This window comes from Delphinus delphis, chromosome 9, assembly GCF_949987515.2.
Source record: "Delphinus delphis chromosome 9, mDelDel1.2, whole genome shotgun sequence".
NCBI classification, from domain to species: Eukaryota; Metazoa; Chordata; class Mammalia; order Artiodactyla; family Delphinidae; genus Delphinus; species Delphinus delphis.
The window spans coordinates 45,305,469-45,329,610 of NC_082691.1; the positions used below are offsets into that span (position 1 = coordinate 45,305,469).

Here is a 24,142-nt window from a genome sequence, read left to right on the forward strand (position 1 = left end):
CAAGGTTATTGAACTTGAGAATAACAGAGCTGACACAAAGCATCTGAGTTTGGCATGAGGTCAGTGGAGGCTTCTGAATATCTTTCATCTTCCTCTGTTTGCCTGGGATGACCTGCTCTCTCATTTACGAAGCAGTCACCTTGCAGGCTGTGTTCCCCCAGGTAATAAGAAATAATTGTGCTTTTAAATGATGTTTTTTGGGGTCTGTTGTTATCTTTGCTAAGCTACACAGAATGAAACAGATTTCTTCTGTAACATCTTTCTAATAGCAAAATTATACATATTTACTGTAAAAAGATGGAAAGATATAGAAAATTATAAGGAAGAAATGCTTAATTACTTGTAGTATCACAAGTTAGCAATAATCTCTTAACATTCAGTACATTTCTTTCTGAATGTATTAAAACATTACAATGTCACACTCACAGTGTTGCTACCACCACATCACAACAACCAGGACCATATCTACCAACAGTCTACAATCCTGAGTTTTGCAGGTTACATCATACTATGAGAATTTTTCATACCATTAAATACCTTTTGAAAATATAAATTTAAAAAGCAAGTAACATCCCATGGTATGGATACACGATAATTTATTTAAGTTATGTTATTAGACATTTAACCTTTTTTTATCATTTTGCATTGTGTTCTTGCATGTTAAAAGATGTAATAAAAGTCCTTAAACTTAATCTTTGTATAGAATTTTGATTATTACCTAAGGATAAATTCTTCAAGGAATCTGAGCCAAAATTTATGAGTTTTTTTTATAACATCTTTATTGGAGTATAATCGCTTTACAATGGTGTGTTAGTTTCTGCCTATAACAAAGTGAATCAGCTATACATATACATATATCCCCATATCCCCTACCTCTTGCGTCTCCCTCCCACCCTCCCTATCCCACCCCTCTAGGTGGACACAAAGCACTGAGCTGATCTCCCTGTGCTATGCAGCAGCTTCCCACTAGCTATCTATTTTACATTTGGAAGTGTATGTATGTCAACGTCACTCTCGCACTTCATCCCAGCTTACCTTCCCCCTCCCCGTGTCCTCAAGTCCATTCTCTACATCTGTGTCTTCATTCCTGTCCTGACCCTAGGTTCTTCAAAACCATTTTTTTTTTTTAGATTCCATATATATGTGTTAGCATACGGTATTTGTTTTTCTCTTTCTGATATACTTCACTCTGTATGACAGTCTCTAGGTCCACCCACCTCACTACAAATAACTCAATTTCTTTTTTTATTGCTGAGTAATAGTCCATTGTATATGTGCCATATCTTCTTTCTCCATTCATCTGTCAATGGACACTTAGGTTGCTTCCATGTCCCGGCTATTGTAAATAGAGCTGCAATGAACATTGCGGTACATGACTCTTTTTGAATTATGGTTTTCTCAGTGTATATGCCCAGTAGTGGGATTGCTGGGTCGTATGGCAGTTCTATGTTTAGTTTTTTAAGGAACCTCCATACTGTTCTCCATAGTGGCTGTATCAATTTGCATTCTCACCAACAGCGTAAGAGGGTTCCCTTTTCTCCACACCCTCTCCAGCATTTATTGTTTGTAGATTTCTTGATGATGGCCATTCTGACTGGTGTGAGGTGATACCTCATTGTAGTTTTGATTTGCATTTCTCTAATGATCAGTGATGTTGAGCATCCTTTCATGTGTTTGTTGGCTATCTGTATATCTTCTTTGTATAAATGTCTATTTAGGTCTTCTGCCCATTTTTGGATTGGGTTGTTTTTTTGATATTGAGCTGCATGAGCTGCTTGCACATTTTGGAGATTAATCCTTTGTCAGTTGGTTCGTTTGCAAATATTTTCTCCCATTCTGAGGGTTGTCTTTTTGAAGTGTTTTTCAATACCATGATTTATAATTTTAGAAAACATTCATTTGTTTGTCCATCATTCTCCTCAGTGTAGTCCACATATCAATCTATCTGCTATCCCTGATAATGCCACATCCTTCCTTTAGGCATTAACACCTTCATTTCTCACTGAACAAAATATTATGGATTAATGTAATCAACTGTTGGATAGATTCCAGAAAAGAAAATAGTTGTGGTTCTTACTCAGCTCACAGATAATTTATAGCATAGTGTATTTTTACGATTACCATGACCAATGCACAGTCTTTTTAGAGGGAATAAGAAGGTGAAGTGATACACATTAACTGTTTCTAAAAAGCTTTATGCTACGCATGCCATCTAGGTATGTCGGTGTATACATTCACTATAATACATATGTATCTGCAAAGAGAAATGCGTTATTCTAGTCATCAAGGATATACCAGTTTTACACAAAGTGACAGCTATCTGAATTACGTGGGAATAAAAAAAATCACTTATTACCCACATTGAAGTTACTGTCATAAGAGTCCTAATAATGTCCAGATTTACAATGCCAACATGGACAGAAATACTGATGCCCTAAATGAACAGTACCGCTGACTGACTGGGGGAATATTAATATGATCTAGGATCAGAAAAACTGATCAAATCCTGGGCTTCAGAGTCAAAGCAAACTTTGGCTATATCAACTAAGTTGGGCACCTGGTTGATTCCAAATTGATCTGATAATAGAACATGCATCTCCCTTCTCTCACTCTGGTTAAGTAGACCAAACCCCAAATTAGCATCCGGGTAAATGATTTATAGAGGAAAACAAAGAAAAAGCAGCTAGCCATATAAAATCTCCAGGTCTTGCTATTTCTCACCTGTTAAATTTTTCTGAGATCAGCTTTAGCTAAGAGTTGACCACGTTTTGTTTTGTTTCGTTTTATTCAAATAATGGTAAAACAAAGGGCATATTAGTAATTGATAACCTGCCATTTTTTGTGTTTCTCCAATTGAAAATTCCCTTGTCTACTTCCCAACAAGCCAATTAAGCAGATCTTCTAAACCTGACTTTATTGCAAGTTTCTAATCTTGCTCATAACCTAGGCAGTAAAGGTTTAGGGAGTGTGATTAGGCATTACATTCTAAGATGTCACTCATATTCTTAACCTAAATTGTCTTACTACAAACAATTTATATTTCAGTCTTGAAGCCAGATGGACAGTAGGCCAAATGTTTTCATCTTTCACTGCAACCCACTTGATGATCCTTTAAAGACTACCAATACATGGACTCCACCCTAGAGGTTTAAGTGGTGTGAGGTGGGGATCTGAGTATCTGTATTTTTATTTTTAAAGCTCCCTTGTCGAATCTAACATGCAGGTGGTTGGGAACTACTGGTTTAGACTAAAGGTGCATTTATGGACACATAAACATAGGTAAAAAGGAGAGTTATTTATGAATAAGTTTGACTCAAAGATCTTCAAATGCTTATTTACTTGCTTTAGTGGTAAATTTAAAATAAACAATATTGTGTTGTCATTAACATTATATCTGGATTCTCAGGTTAAAAGATATCCTGTATTAAAATCAGTAATAGCAGCTAGCATTCGCCGACAATCCACTATGTGTAAAGCACCATACTGGGTTACTTTATAAACTTTATTTAATCCTTATAACCCTCGGAGGTAAGTTATCACATGTATTTCACAGATTAGGAATCCAAAACTCAAGAGAGGTAAAATGATTTATACTAAGTGAAACCAAAACAGCTTAAAAAGCAAATCCATATAAAACATCTTTCCCAACCTCCCTCTCCTTTCCAATTCTACCTTCAATTTCTTAAAAACAGGTCCAGCTTTATATCTACTTGTTGTGAAATCAAGTCCACACGTTTCAGAGTGTGGGAACTGTCCTCCTCATATAATTAATATAAAGAATCAAATGCTAACATAATGTACTTTGGCTTCAAAAATATTTCAATAGGGGCTTCCCTGGGGGCGCAGTGGTTGAGAGTCCATCTGCCGATGCAGGGGACACGGCTTCGTGCCCCGGTCCGGGAAGATCCCACATGCCGCGGAGCGGCTGGGCCCGTGAGCCATGGCCGCTGAGCCTGCGCGTCCGGAGCCTGTGCTCCGCAGCGGGAGAGGCCACAACAGTGAGAGGCCCGCGTACCGCAAAAAAAAAAAAAAAAAAAAAAAAAAAAATTCAATAATGGGAGCAAACTTTAAGAAAACACCCTCAAAAATTCATATTAATTATTTTCTCCCTATCTTGGAAGGCTTGAGTCCAAAATGAGATGCTTCCTGCCTGCTGAAGAACAGGTGGAAACAGGAAGCTATTTAAAGCCATAAATATGCTCCAGAGTGATGGCTTACAGGACTTACTTGCACATAAATCACCTCAGAAACAGACCTAAATCCATGCATTTCCATATACTTTTCAGCTACTAGTAAATAGCAACTCTGAACTAAAACCCTCATTTAAAAAAAAAAAAAAAATGAAAGGACCCAAAACAGTAGAATCCTTTACTATCAACTGATAAACAAAATTTGTTCAAAAATAAAAATCTTTCCTCCAGGCTAAATGTTTCATCAGCCTAGCTTCAGCTAAAGGGGATGTTTGACCCATAACATGTCATGCAAATTAGTAGAAGATGAACCTCTTATGAGTGAAGTCCTTAGCACTGAAGTTATAAAATCATGTTTAGAGACACTGTATTATCAAGTTATCCCCTTCCTGTTTCACAAGAAATCACTTTTCAGAAATCAGGAGGATGTTCATGTTTACTTCCTTCACAATCTTCAATAAAGAACCTCTTTTACAGTAGTTTTTAATCCACTGATTAGTGGGAAAGTATATCAAAGAACATTTCATCTTCAAATATCAAGTGAAAGAACATTTTTAAATATTTATAAGAGAGTGGTATTCTTCTATTTATATCATGCTAGAGTTTTTCTAGAAAACTGATGCCACCTCAGCACCCTATCTCAAAGTCAAAGACATGAATTGGATTCAGGCTCAAGGAAACCATTTTGCACAAAATATTGTCATTCAGTCCTTTCTGCACGACTCCAAACTAACTCAATCCAGTAAGAGAAAATATGTCTATAACATTTATTTTGAATAATGTCAGTTCCTTCATATTATCATTCTTAACGTGCTTAAGTTACTTTCTTTTCTTTTCACTTTTAATTAACTGTACTGACCTGTGTATATGGACTTCACAATGTACTTAGTAAGAAATAAGACCACAGTGTAAAGGGTAATGGACTGAGAGTCAGAACACTCAAGTTCAACTCCCAGTTTTCTCTAGACTTATGCCTTGATCCAATGACATAACACTTCACTTTCCTCATCTCTCATATTCTGCTATTAGGGCCAACCTAGTATCAGTTGAGAAGACAAATGTGATAACAAAATAAAATTACATATAGGAAACAATTTTAAAAACACAATTTCCCAAAGCATGATGCAAAGAAAACTGGTCCCATGAAGTGGTGTGTGAAAAGAAAGGATGGCAGTCAAGTAAGTTTTGAAAATGCTAGGAAATTCACAGTTGATATTCAAATGCCAAATATTTTAAGAAGTCCTATAGTTATAGTGAGGAAACCTGTAAAACTTGATTTTTGCCTCGTATTTCCCCAACTAATTTGACCATGCTACTTTTTGACTGTGAGCATCCTGCTGCTTAGATGTGCTATAGAGTATAATTTGGAAGATGGTGTAGAGTACATTAAATTAAAAATTATTGTGATATTGTTTTAACTAGGCTTAATTTGGAACAAAGTTAAATTTCAGTTAAGTGTATTATTAAAACTGAGTTTCTAATTTATTAATTAGAAAAAACACTGTGCCCAAAATGTAATGACCAAATTTTAAACAAACAGAAAATTCTCAGTTTAAGGGATGTTTTGACACTGTGATTTCCCCCATATCATGAGTGGCTATAAAATATTTTTTCATTTTGTCCTAAGCAATAACAACCCCCCAATTGTTTCTTCTAATGGGAAAAATATTAGATCAAATTCTCTAATCTTTCTAACCTCTAATATCTTTTATATAATCCCTATAAAAGAGGAAACATCTCTCCCCTGCCACTACTCCAACACAAACCCTGATTTCCATAAGGAAAAATCTATTCTGAAGATAACTCTTGGCCTCTCTCTACTCCTTCACTATCTCCACCCCTGAAGAGCAAAGTGGTGTACCTGACAAATAACTAGACACGTTCAAGTCTGCAGTACCCTTTCTTCTACTTGAGAATAAGCTTGCCCTCCAAGAGTAAGAATTCTCACCCTGCTCAGTCTTCCCTGGGCAGGCCAACCATGTGGAGAAGTGCAATGCCCCAACCACTGGTTAAAAGCCTCTTTCTGGGGTATGAATATCTGATGGATTTGGCTCTCACAATAAATTACATTCTTATAGAGAGGTGCTATCAGTGAGAATTTATCTTTGACCTCCAAATTTATTCTTTACTTAATTTCTAAAATTATGTAGAATCTGGGTAGAAAAGAATGTTGCTATTTTGGGAGAGTCTCTTATCAACCCGAACAATCTGACTCACAAATTCTCATCAAATTCTAAGCAGAAAAGAATAAAAGCTATCCAGTTGCTTCATAGAACATGCCCACAGATGAGCTATTTGTAGGAGAGACCAGTTTCACACTGGTCTGATATTTTCAAGTTGTGCCTTCAAAGTGCACTGGACTGATTAGGAAAATTCTGAAATGTATGTATCTTGAGAAAGAGCTCACTAAGGTCACTTTTTTCTATAGTAATGTTTTCAGTTTGAGCCCCCCAAAATCTTTTGTTCTTTGTCTTAGAACCAAGGTAGAGTGCTTTAATTAAGGTTCCCAGTTAGTGTTACAGCTTTCAGAGGATGCTCAACTTACTTCTATGCTCTTTCCAGTCCCATGTGTAACAGTTACCTCTGCTTACCTATAAGCTCCCTTTATTGGCTGTCCTTCCTTCCCAATCTCCCTTCTCTACTTTCCAAATAAATACTTGCATTCAAACATGTGATGCAGGATCTATGAATGGGGGAACATATACTAAAATGCCCTCCCATACTATCTACAGGCAAAATATTTTATTTCTTCATCATGGCTCCAAAAGCAATACACCTTACATATTATATCATGTTATTATCATATTATATTACCAATCATGTGATATAAATTGCTTTTACCCTTCTACAGTATGTCAACTCTTAAAAACATTCATCTTGGTCTTCTCAGCACCTAGCATGATGCCTAGAATAATATAAGTGCTCAATAATTACTTAAGTGAAATGTTAAAGTATAACCGCAAAAAGGCAAAACTATAAAGACAGTAAAAATATTAGTGGTCACCAGGCATTGGGGAGGAAAGAGGGATGAATAGGCAGAGCACAGAAGATTTTCAGGGCAGTGAAAATATTCTGTATTCTACCATAATGATGGATACATTTCATTATACATTTGTCCAAACCCACAGAACATACAACACCAGGAGTTAACCTTAACGGAAGCTATGGACTTTGGGTGATAAAACTGATAAACCGACATTCACATATCATTAACAAACATACCACTCTGATAGGGGCTGTTGATAAGGGGGGAGACTATGTATGTGTGGAACGAGAGGTATGAGAATCTCTGTACCTTCCCTTCAATTTTCTGGTGAACTTTCAACTATTCTAAAAAAATAAACTCAATAAAGTTAAAAATTAAAAAAAATACAACGGCAACAAATAAAGAGCCTAGAATTTTAAAATACTATTTGATCTCTTCAAATTCTTCTAATAAAGTGAATAATCATTAATATGAAAGAAAAAAGACATACATTCTGGGTAGAATAAAGCTAAGCAACAGTTGAGAAACAGAATATTAAGCCAAGATTATAACCGTGCATTAGCCTTGCCAGATAAATCTGTGGTATGTCATAAACTAATCGTCTTTATGTGAAAATCCATATGCTTTTTAACATATGTATTTCCTTGCAATTTATTCACTTTAGGGAAAAAAATAGTTTATCTGGTTTCCATAGCATTAAAGATCGCTGTTACTTTGCTCATTATGCCTTACTAATGCCAAACTATGCTATGTACACATTTCTATTCCTATATACATGCAAATGCTACAGTAAATAGTCACCTTGAGAGAGAAAAGGTCCTCAAGTCACAACCTCAGTTATGTCAAATCTCTGATATTGCTAGTGGGTTGTTAGTATAAATATTATATCATGGCCCCTTGATTCAGGATAAGGGCATAAATATAAAGCAAGTACATTTTTAAATTCTAATAATTCAGAAACAAGTTTACATTAATTTTTCCAGGTCAAAGTTAAATAGTTCACGTACATCATTTGGAAAAAAATGTTTATATAACCTTCTTCAAATACAAACTCAGTGGTTCTCTATAAATCTCTTTATACATCTTTACCAACAAGAAAAAATATATATATCAGCATTTTTTCTAGGTGTCTAGGAAATCAGTACCTAAAACCTGTTTACATCCAACATGGATTTAATTATGTCCAAAAATTAAAAACAAAATAATAGTATTTAAGATGAACACCCTGTTTGGACTCAGACTAAATCTCTCTAAACCTCAGTTTCACCATCAGTAAAACATGAATGATTGTAACTATGGATCTCACAGCATTACTTTTAGGATTAAAAGAGATAACTGATGTAAAATACCTATGATAGTGACTGAGGCGTAGTATACATTCAATGAATGTTTCCTACCTTTTAAAGTCAGCTATCAAATTGGAAATTGGCCACCTTTGAAAACTAACAATTCATATATGCCATGTAAGTATTCTGGCGTGAAACTTTCAGAGGATAGATGAATAAACTAAACATGCAGCTGTTTTGAGGCTGCTGATGAGAATCTACAAGATTTTGCCAGAAAGTTCTGACATTTTATTTTGATTCTGTTTCATATAAGTCAATTCCTTAAAGAGCTGGTATATTTTACAGAAAATAAGACCCTTCCTAGATTAATACATATGATCCATTCGCAAACAACATGACAAAGGCCAGATTTCACTGATTAACATAAAATAGGAAGCTTAATAGCACAAATGCCTCTTAAAATCTTAAACATTTGCAGATAATTATTTGATTTTCTATAGAATTTAATGCAAGCATCAAAACAAAGCTGGAGTGTAAAGGTGATTCACAACACAGAGTACTAACCACTAAACGATTACGGCTAGTAAAGTTGATTCAGAAGGAAGCATATTCTACAAGGAACCAAAATACTCAAATTAGCTTTATTTTCTCCTAATATGTCAACTGGAGCCAGAAATGTAATTTCTCAAAAGAAATGATGAGGCAAACTTCTGAAGCAGACGCAATTCATGAAGAAACTGAAAGCTGAAGACTGTCCACTGACAGCACTCTCAAAGGCTGGGCTCTAAGTCTTTCATTGAAGGAGAATGTGGGTGACACACCACAGTGTCCACAACAGCCAACACATGGCTGTCTATCAGGAACACAGTGTAAAAATAAAGCCATAGATAGGTTAAGGATAAAAGGATTTTTAAGAATTACACTGTGAAAACACAAATCAAAAGAAAGATGAATTGGCTGTATTAAATTTAAGTATACTTAAGATTCCTGAATATTACCAGGAATAAAAGGATATTTCATAATGAAAAAAGCCTTGATTTGTCAGGAAGCCATAACATACTTAAATGTGTATGTAACTAATAGTAGAAATTCAAAATATCAATACATGCAGCAAAAAGTGGTACAAGTGAGAGAATAGACAAAACTAAAAATAATAGTTTCAGGCTTTGACCAGTCCCTCCCATCAGGAAACTAACACAAGCCTCTTAGACAGCCTCATCCACCAGAGGGCAGACAGCAGAAGCAAGAAGAACTACAATCCTGCAGCCTATGGAACAAAAACCACATTCACAGAAAGACAGACGATGAAAAGGCAGAGAGCCATGTACCAGATGAAGGAACAAGATAAAACCCCAGAAAAACAACTAAATGAAGTGGAGATAGGCAACCTTCCAGAAAAAGAATTCAGAATAATGATAGCGAAGATGATCCAGGACCTCGGAAAAAGAACGGAGGCAAAGATCGAGAAGATGCAAGAAATGTTTAACAAAGACCTAGAAGAATTAAAGACCAAACAAACAGAAATGAACAATACAATAACTGAAATGAAAACTACATTAGAAGGAATCAATAGCAGAATAACTGAGGCAGAATGGCTAAGTGACCTGGAAGACAGAATGGTGGAATTCACTGCTGTGGAACAGAATAAAGAAAAAAGAATGAAAAGAACTGAAGACAGCCTAAGAGACCTCTGGGACAACATTAAACGCAACAACATTCACATTATAGGGGTCCCAGAAGGAAAAGAGAGAGAGAAAGGACCCAAGAATATATTTGAAGAGATTATAGTAGAAAACTTCCCTAACATGGGAAAGGAATTAGCCACCCAAGTAGAGAAAGCACAGCGAGTTCCATACAGGATAAACCCAAGGAGAAACATGCCAAGACACACAGTTATCAAATTGGCAAAAATTAAAGACAAAGAAAAATTATTGAAAGCAGCAAGGGAAAAACAGCAAATAACATACAAAGGAACTCCCATAAGGTTAAGAGCTGATTTCTCAGCAGAAACACTACAAGCCAGAAGGGACTGGCATCACATACTTAAAGTGATGAAAGAGAAGAATCTACAACCAAGATTACTCTAGCCAGCAAGGATCTCATTCAGATTCGATGGAGAAACCAAAAGCTTTACAGACAAGCAAAGGCTAAGAGAATTCAGCACCACCAAACCAGCTCCACAACAAATGCTAAAGGAACTCCTCTGAGTGGGAAATGCAAGAGAAGAAAAGGACCTACAAAAACAAACCCAAAACCATTAAGAACATGGTCATAGGAACATAAATATCGATAATTACCTTAAACATGAATGGATTAAATGCTCCAACCAAGAGACACAGGCTTGCCGAATGGATACAAAAACAAGACCCATCTATATGCTGTCTACAAGAGACCCACTTCAGACCTAGGGACACAAACAGACTGAAAGTGAGGGGATGGAAAAACATATTCCCTGCCAATGGAAATCAAAAGAAAGCAGGAGTAGCAATACTCATATGAGATAAGATAGACTTTAAAATAAAGAATGTTACAAGAGACAAGAAAGAACACTACATAATGATCAAGGGATCAATCCAAGAACAATATGTAACAATTATAAATATATATGCACCCAACATAGGAGCACCTCAATACATAAGGCAACTGCTAACAGCTATAAAAGAGGAAATCGACAGTAACACAACAATAGTGGGGGACTTTAACACCTCACCTACACCAATGGACAGATCATCCAAAATGAAAATAAATAAGGAAACACAAGCTTTAAGTGACACAACAGACCAGACAGAATTAATTGATATTTATAGGACATTCCATCCAAAAACAGCAGATTACACTTTCTTCTCAAGTGCGCACAGAACATTCTCCAGGATAGATCACATCTGGGGTCACAAATCAAGCCTCAGTAAATGTAAGAAAACTGAAATCATATCAAGCATCTTTTCTGACCACAACACTATGAGATTAGAAATCAATTACAGGGAAAAAAATGTAAAAAACACAAACACATGGAGGCTAAACAATACATTACTAAATAACCAAGAGATCACTGAAGAAATCAAAGAGGAAATCAAAAAATACCTAGAGAAAATGACAATGAAAACACGATGATCCAAAACCTATGGGATGCAGCAAAAGCAGTTCTAAGAGGGTAGTTTATGGCTATACAAGCCTACCTCAAGCAACAAGAAAAATCTCAAATAAACAATCTAACCTTACACCTAAAGGGACTAGAGAAAGAACAACAAACAAATCCCAAATGCAGAAAACTATAAGACACTGATGAAAGAAATTAAAGATGATAACCAACAGATGGAGAGATATACCATGTTCTTGGATTGGAAGAATCAATATTGTGAAAATGACTATACTACCCAAAGCAATCTATAGATTCAACGCAATCCTTATCAAATTACCAATGGAATTTTTTAAGGAACTAGAACAAATTATCTTAAAATTTGTATGGAGACACAAAGACCCCGAATAGGCAAAGCAGTCTTGAAGGAAATAAATGGAGCGGGAGGAATCAGACTCCCTGACTTCAGACCATACTACAAATCTACAGTAATCAAGACAATATGGTATTGGCACGAAAACAGAAATATAGGTCAGTGGAACAAGATAGAAAGCCCAGAGATAAACCCACACGCACCTATGGTCAACTAATCTATGACAAAGGAGACAAGGATATACAATGGAGAAAAGACAGTCTCTTCAATAAGTGGTGCTGGGAAAACTGGACAGCTACATGTAAAAGAATGAAATTAGAATACTCCCTAATACCATACACAAAAATAAACTCAAAATGGATTAGAGACCTAAATTTAAGACTGGACACTATAAAACTCTTAGAGGAAAACATAGGAAGAACATTCTTTGACATAAATCACAGCAAGATCTTTTTTGATCCACCTCCTCGAGTAATGGAAATAAAAACAAAAATAAGCAAATGGGACCTAATCAAACTTAAAAGCCTTTGCACAGCAAAGGAAACCATAAACAAGATGAAAAGACAACCCTCAGAATAGGAGAAACTATTTGCAAACGAATCAACGGATAAAGGATTAATCTCCAAAATATATAAACAGCTCATGCAGCTCAATATTAAAAAAAAAAACAGCCCAATCCAAAAATGGGCAGAAGACCTAAATAGACATTTCTTCACAGAAGACATACGGATGGCCAAGAAGCACATGAAAAGCTGCTCAAGTCACTATTAGAGAAATGCAAATCAAAACTACAATGAGGTATCACCTCACACCAGTTAGAATGGGCATCATCAGAAAATCTACGAACAACAAATGCTGGAGAGGGTGTGGAGAAAAGGGAACCCTCCTGCACTGTTGGTGGGAATGTAAATTGATAGAACCACTATGGAGAACACTATGGAGGTTCCTTAAAAACTAAACATAGAATTACCATATGATCCAGCAATCCCACTATTGGGCATATACCCAGAGAAAACCATAATTCAAAAAGACACATGCACCCCAATGTTCACTGCAGCACTATTTACAATAGCCAGGTCATGGAAGCAACCTAAATGCCCATTGACAGACGAATGGATAAAGAAGATGTGGTACATATATACAATGGAATATTACTCAGCCATAAAAAGGAACGAGATTGGGTCATTTGTTGAGACGTGGATGGATCTAGAGACTGTCATGCAGAGTGAAGTAAGTCAGAAAGAGGAAAACAAATATCGTATATTCACGCATGTATGTGGAACCTAGAAAAAAGGTACAGATGAACCAGTTTGCAGGGCAGAAGTTGAGACACAGATGTACAGAACAAACGTATGGACACCAAGGGGGGAAAGCGGTGGCAGCTGGGGGTGGTGGTGTGATGAACTGGGAGATTGGGATTGACATGTATACACTGATGTGTATATAACTGATGACTAATAAGAACCTGCTGTATAAAAAAGTAAATAAAATAAAATTCAAAAAAATAGTTTCAGGCTATTATACTCTTTTATCAGTAATAGAGAAAACAGATATGCACATAATTGGTAAGGATATAGAATACTTAAACATTATCAACCAACTTTACATAAATGACATTATACAACATTATAACAAACAATAGCAGAACACATACTTTTGCCAAGTGCATATGAACCAGCTACTAAAATAAACCATATGCTGACCCATAAAATAAATCTCAGTAAATCGAGACACTGAAACCATGCTGAGTATATTCTGACCGTAATTGGATTAAAGCAAATATCAGTAACAAAAAATGTCCGAAAAATTCACAAATATTTGGTGACCATTTCTAAGTGTACCATGGATCCCTAAAATGATAAAGAAACATAAAATATATCAAAATGAAGAAAAATGAAATCAAAACAAAATGTATACACATATAAATCAATGGAACAGAACAGTGTTCAAAAGGAGACTCCATATATACATTCAATTAATTTTTGCAAAGTTGTCCTAATAATCCAATGGGGAAAAGATAGTCTTTTCAATAACTGTTGCTGGAAAAACTGTATGTCCTCTTGAAATACTTCAACCCTTACTTCATACCACAAACAAAAGCCAACTTCAAATGCATCACCGGTCAAAACAAAAAAAGTAAAACTCTAATGCTTCTGGAAGCCGACCAAGATTTCTTAGGCAGAACACCAAAAAACACTACCCGTAAAAAAAAACCAATAAATTAAACTCTGCTCTTCTAAAGACACCACTAAGAAAATGAAAAGGCAAGCTAAGACCAAGGGAAATTATTTGCAGTGCATATAACTAAAAGCTAGTATCCAGAATATATTAAAAATTTCTAAACTCAATCATTTAAAAATGTGCAAGTATTTCAGACACTTAACAAAAACAAACTATCTAAATAACCAATAAGCATCTGAAAAGACACTCAACGTCATGAGAGATCATAAGGAAAATGCAAATTAAAATTAAAAGCATAATCATATTGAGACACTATTATATATCCACTAGAATTGCTAAGATTAAAAAGACTGACAATACCTTATGTTGAGGAAGACATAGGGCAACTATAACTCTTATAGAATGTTGGCAGAAATGTAAAACGTATAACATAACTTTATCATCAAATCCAGGAATTCCAACCCAGCAATTCCATGCTTAGAAATGAAAACAGGTCCACAAAAAGCAGCTTTTTTCTTAGTAGTCAAAACTGGAAGCAACCCAAGTGTGAATGGATGAGCAAATTGTAGTGTTTCTATACAATGGGATATTACTTAGCAATTAAAATAAAATTATTGATTCATAGAACACACAACAAATAAATCTCAAAAACATAATTCAAAGCAAAGGAAGCCAGACAAATATTTTCTCTATGTGAAATTCTAGAAGAAAAACTAACCTGTAATGAGAGAGGGCAGATTGAGTGTGGTGGAGGATTGACTACAAAGGGGTATGAAGGAGATTTTTAGGGTGATGGAGATGTTCTGTATCTTGATTGTGATGGTGGCAGTTACAGTTGTACACAACCTTACTGAACTATACACCTAAAATGATTGCACTTTATACCTCAATTAACGTGATTTAAAGTCTATATTCATAAAAAGATATTACATTTATGACCAAAAGCAAATATCACAATAGAATACAAGTTGTGAAATCTACTTTTTTCTTAATGTGGATTCCCACAAACATTTCCTGAGACAAAGGTTTGAATGAAAGTAGGTTATACTGGAGATGATTATAGAAGGCATCAGTAATGGAGTGAAAAAGTGAGACAGAGAAGGGAATTCAATAAGGTGTGCTCCACGAAGTAAGTTACTACTGTGGGATTTGGTGAACCAGTGTACAGCGCACACATAAAAAAAATTATCCCACCTGAGGATCACTGGTTGAGGGCTGTTCCAGTCATCTTTGGAAGCCTGTCCCTGTGCTCCTGCAGAGTGTTAGTTCCTGGGCACATCTGACCTGCTGCACAAGCAGCAAAGCAGGCTCCAGTAGACAGAGAAAGCCTTTGGGGGAAAAAAAAATGCAGGTACTGACAGTTGGAAGTTGAGCTAATATGGACTGAAGTGGTAGGGGAGCATGGACTTGGGCAGGACACCGTCAGTGCCTGCTACAATATTACCAGAAAAGAACACTCAACAATTCAAAATACATTGGTGATTCAGAAATTTTAGCCATACAGGTATTAGAGTTAAGGACAACTTCGGATCCTTTATACTTTTATTTCCACTTTGTTTTCAAGACTAAGACATTTTTTTTTTTTACAAATATAGAGATGTAAGCCACAGGAACTGACCACAAAGTCAGATATATGCTATTCGAATATGCTGGAAAATGCAAAATTCATTGTATTTAGCCATCAAATTAAATACACATCATTGTGAAGAAAATATACTAATTCTTTTTCCCCGCAATAGTCTTATTTGGCATAGACCTACATCCTCCCCAGGATCAATCATTCACAGCAATATATTTAGAAATATAGTATTTAAGACACTTCACTGTTATAGCTAACAATTATTCTATAACAAGAGAGCACTACATGTTATCCCAGAGGCTTAAGAGAATATAAATTCCCATATTCGAAGTGAAACAATTAAATTTTTTATTATTGTTTTGTTTTTTTAATGACATAAGAGTCAGCATCAACCAATGGCTATAACTGGCTATTCAACTACCACATATATTTAAATTTCTAAATGAATATAAATTCTACATATTCAATCTCCAGGCACAATACTTTTGAATCAATTGTCTGATAGTACATCTATATGGATTAAATGCACTAGCCAGGACATAATTACATGAGCATTACACAGTCCATTTTTTCTAGACATATGAATTACTATAGCCTTTCCATTTCGTGATTAGTAGACTCTCAGTTTTCAGAGTTTTGATTGAACATTTCTGGAAAAACTGAGTTCAGGTCTAATGTTAGTACTCACAGATTTTGAAAAGGCTTGTAGATTAACATAATTCTGGTGCCAACACCTGATTTTAAAGTATGCCTCAAATATGCTTCCAGACATTTTAGGATGAGGTAATATTTTAAAAGTTTAAATTAGTTTTTCAATTTTTATTCAGAGGTTAAATATTAAAATGAAAATCTTTTCTAGCCATATCAAAAGTATTTTTAAAATTGCAAGTGGTTAAGTATAAAATAGATTCACTTTTAAGTAATGTTCCATAACATCTTTCAAAATTTCCTATTGTTGCTAACATAGGTTCGGCCTATCAGTTCATAATATCTTATTACCCAATTTTGCTGTTCTTGACCTTTTTTACTTTTAAAAACTTTTGTAAATATGATGGAAATTTGGATCTTTCTTCCAATAAAAAAGGAATATGTATACAATTGGCAGAATTTCTTGGCCTCCATAAAAGTCAGCTCTGGAACCCATACACTACTTGCAGATTATATGCAGGTCTGCATAGACATTAACTGAGCTTAAAGGTGAACATGAAGAATTTACAGGTACATTTTCCTATTTACTTGTTCCCTCCAATTTACATCAAAGCATATTTCCCTCAGATTTTCACAATGGATCAGTACAAGTCATACTATATGAAAGAGTTCTTCATGTATTTTTAAAATGCAACATCTAAAGACAGAAACATCAAACCTCACAATGCTTTTAAGAGCAATAAAGTGACTGTCAGAATGCACAAAGTATACGGACTTCTCAAAAAATAAAATGAATTCTTTTCCCTTCCACAGTTCCAAAGAGATAGAACAAACTTATTAGTTAATCAAGATCAGAAGGGGCATGCTTATTTGTAACTTCCAGCTAATTCCAAAGCAGGTGTTAAAATGTTTGTTTCTACAAAGCATCTATCTTTATATGTAACCTGAAGATAAAAAATAAAAAAGGCATCACTGATTTCTCTCACACATCAGAACCAGTCCATCAGTCAATCCTAGGTTCTATATCCAGGATCTGGTGATTTCTCACTGCCAATATTGCTACCCCTATGTCCTAAATTTGAGCCATCATCATCTCCCACCTGCTTTATTACAGTAGCTTCACACCTGGCCTCCATTATATTCCGTTCTCCACATTGCAGTCAGAGTGGTCCTTTTAAAACATAAATCACATCAAGTCACTCATCTGCTCTAAACCCTCCAAAGGTTCCCTCCAGTGCTAACTCCGTTCCAGTGACTCTAACCATGTTGCCTTTCCTTAGAAGCACACCAAGCCAGCCTTTGACTCAGGCATTTGCAACTGCTTTTCCCTGTCCATGGAATGATCCTGCCCTAGGTATCCATATGACCACCTCCATCACTGACTTCAAATATCACCACAGATGAGCCACTTTTCCAAACCACCAATATTAAAAAAAGAAAGAAAGAAAAAACCTAATAAACCTCTACACTCTCTCTCTGCTTCGTTCGTCTTCATAGTATTAATTCCCACCAGACATACAATATATTCATTTGGTAAATGCTTTCTCCTTCCACTAGATTCTAAGCTGCCTGAGGGCAGGGACCTTGTCTGTATTGTTCACTGATGTATCCTCAGGACCTATACCAATGCATGACACATAGTAGACATTCCATAAATCTATGTCAAATGAATAAGTGAATACTTGAGTGAAAAGTTAAGCAGATGGCTCAGTACCACCCCCTCCTTGGCCTCCATGTCCCCCTCTAAAGGCTCAGAAGGCACCTCTTTGGAAATTTAGGGATTCTTGGAACACGCTTGTAAACCATGAATCTAGTTCTAGAAACATTTTTTTTTTAAACAAATATACAAGCAGGAGCTCCTAAGAAGAGTGGGCAAAGTATAATTACAGTGTAATGGAAAGAGTGTTAGACTTGAAGCCTGAGTTAGGTTGAGCTCTATTCTCACTACCAGGCATTTCCCTTGACAGGGCCCTGTAAAATATCCTCAACATTCTATTCCTTTCAGTGTGCCAGTGCTTGGAAATAAGCTCTATATTTATTCATAACCTGTAAAAACATGACTGAGAAAGGGAGGATAAAAAGAATGATTAAAGGTGTGAGTTGAAAATATTTACCTTTTCACCATCTCCTTCATATCTCTATAATTATCCCTTTCATCCAAAACCATTATTTATAAAGGTTATTTAAGCCAATATAAAATTAAAGATTTATATTGGGGCTTCCCTGGTGGTGCAGTGGTTGAGAATCTGCCTGCCAATGCAGGGGACACAGGTTCGAGCCCTGGTCTGGGAAGGTCCCACATGCCGTGGAGTAACTGGGCCCGTGAGCCACAACTACTGAGCCTGCGCGTCTGGAGCCCGTGCTCCGCAACAAGAGAGGCCGCGATAGTGAGAGGCCCACGCACCGCTTTGAAGAGTGGCCCCCATTCGCTGCAACTAGAGAAAGCCCTCACACAGAAATGAACACCCAACACAGACAAAAATAAAATTAATTAATTAATTAAAAAAAGAAGACTAAGTAGTCATGGCTATAAAAAAAAAATTTATATTGGATGGAAATCATCATATAGGTCACAAAATCCTCCTGCATTTTAATAAATTACTTTGTCCTTCAGTATAGGTATCTCTAGATTAAAACATGTCTGTTTCAGAATCAGTGTGCTAGGGCTGCACCTTCCACAAAACAGATAGCAACACCTTCTATCAAATGAATGAAAATATCTAGCAGATGTTAATTTCAAGTCACATTATCAATTGTGGAATAGATGTAATTTTTACCTTTCTACAACTTAATTTTTATCTTAAGCCCAAACTCTACCATACAGAGAACACTAAAATCTCAGCCAACTGAAGCCAATTTAAGCCTATCTAGGGGCTCTCCAACCTATTCCCAAAATTACAAAAAACTTTCACATGGTGTTGGCAAGAGATGACACCTGATCCTCATTCCTCATCAGCCCACACAGGCCTCCCAGGGACACACATCCATCTGGGCTCCAGTAGTCAGGTCTGGTAGACTGCTCCTGCCAATCCTGTCCCAAACTCAAGGCCTTGTGGGTATACTGGGCTCTCTCAAGTTTACACCACTCTAAGATAACAAAAGAAAACTTCATTGTTTTCATGACACTTTTTATATCCCATTTCCAATGGCCTAGATACTCTGCACAGCGATCTCAACTCTGCTGCAAGACTTCCGCTTCCCTAGATTCCATCCCAAAATATTTCTATTCTCAGAACAAAGCCCGAGAGCACGAGGCTCTTTCCCAGAATCATACTGGTATTTATAATCTTGCCTTCCACGAGTAAATTCCTTTTCTTCACCCTGTAAACAAGGAGCACCTATTCTGAGTGTGAGAAATGAGTATGGAGGAACTGGCTCTGTATAATCTTAACTTTTTCTATTACATATAAAGTAGAATTTGTGCTCTAATGCTCCAAGGTCTCCCTTTTTATATACTTCACCCAAGCTAAAAGAAGAGAAAGCAACAAACACTTTTTTTGGTCAAACCCAATAACTCTGCTAAATTTTGAAAAAAAAAAAAAACTCACAGAAGCAGCGAGTTGGAAAGCTGTAGTTGCCTATGTCAAGGAAAGCCCACGTGGTCCAAAGAAGTAAATGCATGTATGGAGGGGTTGGGAGCATTACTTCAAAAGGCCCTGCATGAAAAATAGCTGGCAAATACCAAGGAAGGAAGGAAGGAGGAAGGGAGAAAGGGAGGGAAGGAAAAACCTGTGAACTCAAGAAAATGAAGAACTATATTTGTAAACTCAACTCATCCCTTAGTTTTCATAACTTACGTACAGTAAAATATTATAAACATTACAGATTGAAACACAAGTGTTATTTTAATGATATATTTGATTTTTCCCTAAAATCTGTGGAAAAATGAAAAGGTGGAGCTCAAGCTCAGTTAACAATGAAGAGAGGGCTCATAAATTATTTACGACATGATAGAATTTCAGGACAGTTAAACCAATGGAGTATAACTTGCCTTCACACTTAGGGGTTCTCTCAAAGTGTGCTAATTTTGAACATGAGCAAAACATGAGTAAGAGAAAAAAGAGGAACACATATCACTGTTACAGGCAGAGGGCCAGGGTATTAAGAGTATTCTAAATCCCTGTTTTTGTGTTTAGAGCTAGGTCTTTAAAAGACTTGAGGAATTAAAGCAAGAAAATTGTTACAATTTTTTCAGTGTGTTTGTTTCAAGAATAAGACGCAGCAAAAGAAAAACTAAGTATGTCAGAAAAGAAGATTGAGCAAATCCTTCCGAATCTCCCCATCCACTAAGCTTTACATAGAAAATAAAATGTGGTTTTGTTTTCCCTCTGTGAGAAAAAGACTTTAAAGCTTAGAGCAGAAGGGCAAAAAGACACATTTTGAAATGATACAAAAAGCTGACTGAAAACCATATTAAAATTACTTGACTCATTTTTGAGGAAAAATGGAAACCATGGTCTGAAATTTCCTAAACATACAGGAAGATTTCCCTGAAAGGAGATTCTGACGCAGGGACTGGGTGACGGTGACACTGACACACACGCGCGCGCGCACACACACACACACACACACACACACACACACACACACAGGTTTGGGGGGCCACAACGGGTTGGCTGGCCTGGGCTGCCCAGCCACCGCAGAGGCAACTAACCAGGCCACACGGGACTCTGAGGGGCCTGGACAAGTAAGAGAAACAGCAAGCCGCTGAAGAAAAACAAATGGATTCAAGGAATTTTTCATCTCTTCTTTATATAATTATACTATATGTTCATACTAGATGTGCTAATTTTGCATATACGTTTTTCACAGAGTAACAGAGAAGTAGCAGCTTCAAAGTCAGACTCTGGGGTCCTGAAGATGGGATTTGACTCCTGGATGTATCACGAGTTGTACTGCTTTGGGCGAAGTCACTCCATGTCTCCAAGCATCAGACTTTTCACGGCAAGGGGGGCCTCGGAAGAGTCTCTATAACCTCGGCTTAAGTGAGGGGACACACGGAAATGGCCGGGCACAGTCAAGGGCTCATCCTTACGTGTTCAACAACTATTAGCCATTATCAGAAACTTGCACTCCTTTCTCTTTTGGGTGAAGAAAGTAAGAGAGAATAATAACTGCTTACCTCACGTAACAGGTTTATGAGGCACTGCGGCTCAGACGGCAACACAGATACTGAACTCGGCTCCTCCCACGGACAAACTGAGTCGACAGCTACATAGGAACGATTTTCTCTTGAGAAAAACCCCCAAAACTCGTGGAGCCGCTGCTGCACGGCGGGCGAGCAGACAGAGGGAAACCGCATCAACGCAGGTAGAAGGCTGAGACACAGTCTTTCCACGGTGACCCACAATCTGAGCGAGCTCAGAACCTGAAGCTTCTCCCTGAGGACCGAAGGAGTCCTACTCCACGGCGGGTACGCCAACTATTAAGACCTGCACCTGAGAGGCAAGCCCTTAAAAGGCCTCGCTTGGAAAAATCTCGAGAGAGCGCATGCCCATGAGCTCGCGAGAACCACGGGGTGCGGCCACGGAAGGACGGCTCTTAAAGGGTCCGCACACAGACTCACCTGCCACAGTGCCCAGCACAGAAGCAGCCCTTTGAAAAGTGCCATAGTTTGTGTGAAAGAAGCTTATTTGCTAATTTTAAAGCAGGTCGACTGAGGGGCAGGGGCTTGCTGGGATCCCCTCTGGCAACGGAGGCTGGTGGGCACCATCTTCACTAAAGCAGGCAGGAGCCATTTTTTTTTTCTTGTTAAAATCAAACCCAAATGGAGAACAGGCTTGAAAATTCCCTGAGCAGGCAAAACCACTTAAGTAATCCAAACCTTAATTTAGCTTATTTTGCAACACTAACTTGACCTGAGTCATTTCATGCTTATGGCTCTGGAAATCATAGGCAAAACTTAAACCGTTTCCCAAAATTGATATGAGGTAACCGCTAACCAATGCCCTATCACTGAAGAGAATTCAAATATAACCAGTCACTGTGAAGAATAAACAGTCACTGCCTTCTCACTACATAAGCTGCTTTATAACAATGTACTCCTGATCCTCATTCCATGTTCTGGTTTGAGTGCTGCCAGTTTGCAAACTGCCCTTTTGGTGTGTGCACAATAAACTTTTATTAATTACTACTTCAGGGATTTATTGGTCTTACTTCTGTTATTTCTGAACATTTACCAGTTCATAGCATTAAGAGTGGGATCCAAAGAAGACCCCGTATGACCCTGAGGCTAGTGAGCAAACTCATGCTGGTACCTACAGAGTCCACTGAGTTCACTACTTTCTTGTCAACCCTGGAATTTGAGGGTAATTCTCTTTTGGGCCCAGGCTCTGCTGCCTTTGCATTTTGAGCTGTCCCACTTTATTGTGCATACCTCTATTTTGTTTGTTAAAGCTTCTTGGTAAGTCACCCCATTCTGTTCAAAAGTGAGGAAAACGTGAGTCCCGGTGTTTTGGAACAGCTGTTAAGAAACTCCCCTTGCAGTTATGAACTCTCAGGGAATCTAAATGCAAAGATGGTTTCCACCTGGTCTAAAACTTTTTCTCCATCTCGCTCAGAAAACTCCTGCTTTCTATATGTATACCCCCTATGGATCAGAATCTTGTGCCTTTTTGGAAAATGGGTGAACTTTTGGATAATTTGGAATTGTGGTGGCCACTTGGAACTTTAATTTGGATAAGTCTACCTTGAGGCACATTCTTGGCAAGAGAAAATCTCAGACCTCCCAGAGACAATGGAATGCAGTCTTTGATCATACAGAGAAGCTTCTAAAAGACAAAATGACTCCAAAAATAGCTCTAAAACCATACAAATAAAAACTCTTTAGGAAAAAACTTCAATAAATAGTGTTGGGATAACTGGACAGCATATGTAAAAGAATAAAAACCGGACTACTATCTTACACTGTACACAATTTCTTTTTTGCCTTCTACCGAAAACTTTTATAAAGTGCATAAAAGAAATTAATTGTAATAATAAAACTGAATTTCAGAAAATTGGCAAAGTGAATCTTGGCAGTAACAGAAACAATGGTAGATATATATGTATATTACATATACATACATACATATTTAAAACTTATTTGAGAATAGAGGCTCTCTAACAACTTTCTGGCATTATTTCTTGAAATAGTCACTCTCTCAATGGCCAAATTTACTCATGTGTTTGGGTCAAGGAATTTGAGTATCAAAAATCAGTAATTCCAGTTGTCTATTGAGGCGCCTTACACAGAATTAGGAATTAGAAATCCAGCAACTGTCAGGTGAGGTTGATGTGAACAGAGCTTTGGCTGTATGTCTAATTTTGGGAGAATGTACACTTGGCACCTCCAACCATGACAGCCACTACAGCCAATGAAACGAAGTCTCTGTATCCTTTGCCTTCAGGGCCTTTACAGTCATCCTGCAATCCAGCAGTAATAAAGGGCATAATCCTCTAAATGCAGAATTATAAATATTAAACTGCTTTCCATCAAACTTGGCCAGTTACTTGGCACAAGTACTCTCCTAATTTTAGGTGATTTCTCTAGACTTTGTTCACACAAACACATTGAAACTAAAACTCTCATGGGATTTCTGTTCTTTGCCATCCTAGTAAAAATAAAAGTAACTGTAAATTTGTTACTTAAAAGTATCTCTGATAGTACTGGATATAAAAAGCAATGATACACCACAATTTTAAATTGAGAAGGACTGTTTTCCTTATGCTCCCAAGCCCTGAAATCATTCTTTGATATGCATGTGACTCCTGAGAAAAGCTGACCTAGCAATCAGTTTTTCAGGATTCAGTTCTGTTAAGGTCCTCAATTTTTGTCACCTACA

General features: G+C 36.9%; 1 pseudogene; it reads right to left on the reverse strand.

The window, feature by feature from the left end:
- Positions 1 to 21,621, reverse strand: part of LOC132430509 (large ribosomal subunit protein uL6 pseudogene) — a 189,918-nt pseudogene extending 168,297 nt beyond the window's left edge.
- Positions 21,622 to 24,142: the final 2,521 nt, after the last annotated feature.